The sequence below is a fragment of the Sesamum indicum genome, linkage group LG13 (genome assembly GCF_026168435.1).
Source record: "Sesamum indicum cultivar Baizhima isolate 11 linkage group LG13, ASM2616843v1, whole genome shotgun sequence".
NCBI lineage: Eukaryota > Viridiplantae > Streptophyta > Magnoliopsida > Lamiales > Pedaliaceae > Sesamum > Sesamum indicum.
The window spans coordinates 1,480,080-1,487,696 of NC_142669.1; positions in this window are offsets into that span (position 1 = coordinate 1,480,080).

A 7,617-nucleotide genomic window follows, 5' to 3' on the forward strand; every position below is an offset into this window, starting at 1 on the left:
AATAGATATAATTAGTAACAATATTAAAATTATCATTTTTTTATCACAAAATATGCTTTTTTTTTTTAAATTTTTTGTAGGGTTATAGTTTAAAATAAAGTATTACGAAAGTTTTTACATTACGTGTTTTGTATAAGTTTTAACTACAAACAATCAATGAGGCATTTTTACAAAGATCGACAATTTAGTGAGAACTCTGTTTGTTGTTGTTGAATTGTTACTATGCATATATTACTAATTGCTATATTTATAATTCAATGACAATATAAAGGATTAAATGCAATTTTGGTCCTCTAATTATAGTCAAATCCTGTTTTAGTTCTTTAACTTATTAGGGCTTGAATTTGGTTCTCTATGTATTTTAATTGCTCTATTTTAGGACATTTTTTTGCCGAAAAATATCCAATCCGCTGGAAAAGATGACAGTGAACTTCAAATCCTTGGATCTCCGCACCACGTTAATGAAAATGGCTGGGACTTATCTCGTTAGACTCACAAGGAAGAGGCGAGTCGAACTGTGGTAGTCCGCGATCGCCGTTCATACGGACCGCGGCGAATTGACACGAAGAGGCTGCGGCGGTGAAGGTGAAAGCCCAGTTTTTATGGTGATCGAAACCTAAAATTGATTAAGGGGTTTTGTTCATCTTGAGTTGAGAGTTGAACGATATATGTAGCTCTCGGCAATTTTGAGTGACGGTGGTAGATTTTTAGAAAGAAGGTGGCGGTGAAAGTAGTGCAAAAATGGATTGATTTTCCGGCGAATTGGATACTTTTCCGGCAAAAAAAGTCCCAAAATTGAGCAATTAAAATACATAGAGGACCAAATCCAAACTCTAACAAGTTAAAGGACTAAAATGAGATTTGGCTATAGTTAGAGGACCAAAATTGCATTTAATCCCAATATAAATATACGACAATTAGATCTATTTATTGTCGATATTTACCTGACGAATTATTTCTGGTGATAGTTTTACTTGCAACTTTTTGTCATTAATTATTATTATTAATTATTAAAATACACAAGAGTTGTTACTATAAAATTAAAAAATTATTATCACTTAATACATATAATTGTCGATAATATTAATATTGCTCTGGCTGATATTCTCTTTTTGACAGCGATATATGCAAAATTTGAGATAAAAAAATAAATAGAAAACGGAGAGTCGTTTTGTATGAAGCCATTAAACTTTACGTACGGCACTGATTGGAAGTATCAATGTTGTGAAAAACAGCAGAGAGTACTTGTAATTAATTAGATCAAACTGCTAATTAGGTGACAAAGTGATAATTTATTAATTGCAATTATGAACCAAACAAAGTATATATATATATGGAAAAAATATTTTTTTAGTCCGTTAAGTATGTCTAATTTGAGTTTTAGTCTTATAAGTATGCCTATTTTTTATTAACTCCAGTATCTTGCAAAATTGATTACATTTAGTCCTCCGATGGATTGAATTTATAATTTGCACTTGAAAAAGTGATATGACTGGACACCTAGATGCGCTTTTGTTGATTTATAATCCTATGTGGCTAAAATCATGATGTGAAAGACAAGTTGGCCATCTTTTGGAGGGAAAAAAGTTGACTTTTCCCTCCAAAATACTTTTTCTAACCAACAATATATTTTCTTCTCTCCAAGCTTGCACAAATCCATTTCTCCCCCTTATCTCTCGGCTCCAATGTCTTTTTCCATCGAAGGACCACTTTTTTGCTACTGCGGAAAGGAAGCAATGGTTCGAACTTTTTGAACTAATCAAAATTCACGAAGGAGGTTCCATTTCTGTTAAGATTACAAGGTAATAAGCTCATTTTTTTTCCTAATCATTATTTTTGGATTTTTTAAATGAATTTAGTTTTGTAGAGAGAAGGGTCTGTCAAGTCAGCATACAAGCCACGTACCCTCCCATGTGGCATGATATGTGGTTAATTGGCCGAAAATTGGACCAACTGATTTACACATTGGCAAGTTTCGGGTAAATTTAAAATTTTGGCCCAAAAAAAAGTAGAAAACCCTCAAACGGACTAAATCTAATCAATTTTGCAAGTTTTTGGAGTTAATAAAGAATGAATATACTTATAGGATTAAAACTAAAATTGGACATACTTAACGCACTAAATTTTTTTTTCCCTATATATACATGTATATTTATTTAATTTTATTTGTTTGAGGATGCATCTTTGCTGTCTCTGCAAGATAGAATCACAACTATGATGGCACAGTGATTATTACTATTATTATATATTATGATATATATAAAGTAGATGAGGTTCATTACTTGGCTGCCAAAGAAGCATAATTAAGTGTTGTATATATACACTCTTGATGTTTTAATTTATTGGGTATAGTTGAAATTTTATGAATAAGTTTCGAGTCCCGTTAGACATATGGATATTGATTTCACTTAATATAAGTTTATTATAATAAATATTTATCTCATTTGTGTTTATCGTAAAGGATAATTTCATCTTCTCATGGCGTTAATATGTGAAAATGTATAAGGTGTAGTTTGATAATAGAAAATATTTGTTTGACCTGTAATAATCAATCAGCTGTAAATATACATATTTATTTATTTTTTTTTGCCAATATGAGCAGATTCAGTTTATTCTTACTAAGTGCTAGATATAACCTTTCAAACAACAAGAAGTTTACATGTAATTACATCAAATTCTTAGAAAAGGACGGCATTATTTTTCCCTATTTAATATTAGTATATTGTACTATGTCTTTATTAATTAAATTAATTTATTTATCAGTTTATTAATATTAGTGTAAACATATAAAATAACCATGCATTTCTATCTTGAAAAAAAAGTTTAGTACTTATGCCATCTCATTCATTTTTTTCCTGAGGCAAAAAAAAGTTGATTTTTTTTTGAAAAATCATTTGGTAACAAAAAATTAAACGATGATTCAAAAATTAGCACGAAATAGGTATATTAAGCGACAATAATTTTATTTTTATCACAAAATAATTTTCAAAGTAATTCTTCATGACAAGAATTTGTATAAGTTATAACTATTGTTAGTTAGTAATATATTTTAATGACAATCTTATGCATAACATTTTTGTTCCAACTCATTGTTGGTAATAAGTTTTTACACATTAATAATTACTATTTTTCAAATTATAAAAATCATTATAATAACAAAATAGATGTTTTTGTAACTTTTGCATATAGTTTCTAAGGCATTAATAAAATTAATTAATATTGTTATTAGTGTCATTATCATTCCTTTTTTTCAATGATGGTTATACATCTATTATAAACAATGCCTCTAGGAATGCGATCGGTGTCCCATTGTCCGCTTTAGTTTCATATAAACCCCATATAAAAAGGCTCCTTAAACTTCTCATTCGCAACCAATGTGAGATGCTTATCTAAATTATCAGCTCCCAGACTAGGGACTTTGACGGACACATAACCTCGTTCATCATGCCAAATGATGTGGTTTGCGACCCAATCAGTAGCCCGTTGTGCAAAGTATTATTCGCTCTAACTTTGTATGAGTCTTACAATTTTATCCTAAAAAAAATCTAAATTAAATAAAAAACAGTGAAACTTATAAACAACATAGACTACTCATTCGTAATTAATTTAAAATGTTTGCCTACATCATAATCATACTATTATTTTATTCTAATAAGATAACTCTTTAATTTGTACTGATAAGTATATAGGAAGGCTTGCATCCATCAAAACGAATTTTTTTACTACAGTCAATGATTATCATGAAAGGTATTGATTGCTTAAAATTAAGTTCATCTAATTGCATTTACACCACAAGAAAAAGTAATATCCACGATAATTTTGTGGTAGTTAGAATTACATGTGATGATACATATTAAATAATATGTAATAATTTTAATAATAACAATATATACGTACTTAGACCCTATTCTTTAATGATTGGATCTGATATTCTTGCTTATCCGCCAAAAATTGCTCGTTTATTTTCATTTAGAGTTTATTTGATTGGGATAAAAAATGAGTGTACAATAGGAATGAGTAGGAATCTACTTGGTCTCGTGCATAAGAGTTTTAGTTTTTTCCTATGCCTTGATATCGGGTAAATTATATTTTTGGTCCCATAAATGGATTTGTTTTTAATTTTTATCCCACACTTAGGTGAATTCGCATATTGAATCTCATATGTGGTTTTTTTTTTTTCAATTTGAGGACCATTGAGGAATTTCCGTCCAATTGATAATGGCAGTTGCTCTCTCTGTTAGTTAATACAATCAAAATAAGAGTAAATTATATTTTTTGTCCCATAAGTGGACCTGTTTTCAATTTTGATCCCACACTCAGGTCAATTCGCATATTGAGTTCCATATTTGTGTTTTTTTTTTCAATTTGAGGACCATTGAGGGATTTCTGTTCAATTGATAACGGTAACTGCTCTCTTCGTTGGTCACTACAATCAAAATAAGGGTAAATTATATTTTTAGTCCCATAAGTGGACATATTTTCAATTTTGGTCCTACACTCAGATCAATTCGCACATTGAGTCCCATATTTATTTATTTATTTATTTATTTTTTCAATTTGAGGACCATTAAGAGATTTTCGTCCAATTGATAACGGCAGCTGCTCTCTCCGTTAGTCAATACAATCAAAATAAGGATAAATTATATTTTTGGTCCCATAAGTGGACCTATTTTCAATTTTGGTCACACACACAGGCCGATTCGCACATTTACGTGTGAGACCAAAATTGAAAACAAGTCCAATTATGGGATCAAAAATGTAATTTACCCTCCTGATATCTCATGTTCAATCATCGTAGACCCGAGGAGGTTTCGGGCCGGACCACAAGAGCGGGGGGCATTACTGGTCAAGAGCTTGGGCTTCTTTGGTGTTTCCCCTGTTTGTTTAGGAGCTAGTTTATGGTTTATGTTTTTTTTCCTTATAAGTTCAGACTAGGGTTTGCATGATTTTTCTAGGGTTTCTTTTTAGTTGTTTCTTGATGCGTTTTGTGTGTTGTTTCCCAGTTATTTGTTGTGTTTAGCGGGTCAGATAGAGTTGTTGTATTTTCTTAGTTTCGATTCTTGGTAGTGGTCTATTTCGTTTTCTTTGGGGTCCAGAGTACTATAGCTAGGTTTTGTGATCATCCACTTGGTCTCTTACAAGTTTGAAGCACTTAGCACATCAGTTAAAGACACGTGTAGATGAATTAAATTTATGTTCAATAAAATTGCGCCGCGTGAAAATAATATATTAGATATTAATTTTTATTTATATTCTGGGAATTTAACAAAATTTAATTCCTAATGTAAATAGTTAATTGATTGATATTAATATTTATTTTTTGGCCAATCAAATAATGCTAAGTGTCAAATTTCATATTCTCGTCAAATGAATCATATCTTCCAAATCAAGTAAGTACAAGTCAATTTGAAAATGAAAATTCGCATCTTGTAAATATGGAAGCAAATGTCAAACAAATTTGTGAAGGGCCAATCAAATCGCGTCACCTCAAGTTAAAATGAAAAAGTTTCCGAACCTACCATTATAAATAGGGGTGTTCTCTAATAATTCGACCCGCGTAGAATTGAAGAGACAATCGATGATAGAAGCAAGAGAGCATTCAAGAAGTCCCAAATCCTCTCAAGTGAAAATGAAGAAAAATCCACAGCTTTGAAAGCAAAATTAAAACATTCGTCACAGAAATCATTCAAAGTCAACATTTGATACGTGAAGAATTCGAGAGACCTGTGAGTTAATATTGTCAAGACATGAATCCACTTTGGCGAATGATTAGGCAAATTATATGATATATTTTTCTGTTAATGTCCCTATATTCTTGTGATATGATGCTTGTTTTTTGGTGTATTTATGACATTTTAGGTGCTTTTTGAAAGGCACCAGAAAGTGCAAGTGGATCGACTTGGGAACTTGCAAGCAGAAGCAGTAATATGAAATTACGTAAATTAAAACAAAATGCAATAAAATCATAATTTCAAGGAGTGCACCCTTGGAGTTTTCGGACATTCAATGTAGTTAATAATAATGTTAATAAAATTAAATGAGGCTAATGGTTGAATAAAAAATGAGAGGTACATAAATCATAAATCAAGAATTACCTCTTTGATTTGATTTACTTTAAACCTCCTTCATTTGATACCATTCATGCAAGGCTTCAACATAGAAACCCTCTAAAGTTGTGTGCATACCACACTGAAATTTGGGATCACTCAATCCTCTTTACTAGAAAAAAATTAGGGAGAAAGAACACACCAACTGAGTATTGGAGAGGGGGCGGCCGAATGGGGAGCTAGGAAGAGGAAATTATTTTGTGTTGTGTGCTATGTATTCATTAGTTATTCCAAATAACTAATATATATACATATACCTTGTATGGATGTATTATAATGCATCTAGGTTCATTATATCATCCATAAGGTAATAAAATTCTTTATTCCAAATAAAAGATTACTAAAATGGCACTTTCCAAAAGTAAAATTGTTAATAATTTCCTTTCTTAGCATTTTCCAACAATTTAATTAAGGGGTGCTTGGACCGATTTTAATAAATAAAATACAAGGTCCAATAATTTTAATTATATTCAATTTAATTAATGCCCACCTAATTAAGCCCATCATATATTTAATCCAATTAAATATATGAGTCCAATTAGCTTTTATTAATAAGTCCAATTTATTCAATAATAAGGGCAAAGCCAATATAAATTAATGTCATTAATTTATTCTTGGGCTACTTCATCCACTGGATCCCTCTCATTTATAAGTAATCCAATTACTTATAGAATTAATTCTCAATTAATTCCTCATTCCTTCTCGGTGATTTGTGTGTGACTCTTTAGGTTCACCTTCCAACTAGACTTGAGCTAGTATCAAATACTATTATTAATTGAATCTAATTTCATTAACAATTCTCGATCGACCCTTGATTAAGAAAGCCCATCACCATGGGTGGCCGTCTACAACTGTCCATAGTACTAGAGACTAGGCAAATATTCATGTGAACTTTTAGGTTCTTGAGTTTATACGGGTACGGTCCTTTCATCTATTGTCTCACAGCCTTAGATCAGGGCATGAAATTAGGTATCGATTTCCATCTTGGACTAGGCGTCTATGTTTAATACTTGAGATCACGTTACGCTAACTTGCTCGACATAGGAACCTCTTTTTCTTATTCGGCCAATGACTTTGGCCATAGGTTTATACAGTGTAAACACATCTCCAAGCATATGAGATTCCTCTGTCACATTTTGACAAGGGACGGATCCTCTTCTTGGAACTCACCGTCCTCGCTACATGCTTTGACCGTACTGGACAAGGCTTATGATGACCATGTTTGGGACACGATCATCTCTCGTACAAATCCAAGATACAGTCATCACATGCTCGTGACTACCATGATTACTCAAGTTTGAGGACTACTCCCGTACTATTGGAGTAGGGAATTCGTGGTATACCGACCAAGCCTCCAAAGCTTTCATATAACGATCCCCGCGAGTCAGTTCAGCCGATTCGACACCTAGCCTATCGACCCATTAGGATCGCGTAGATGTCCCACGTCTGTTGTAGATGAAACACGAGACCCATCAAATTAATGTGACTCTTAATGCAAGTCTCCATAGGA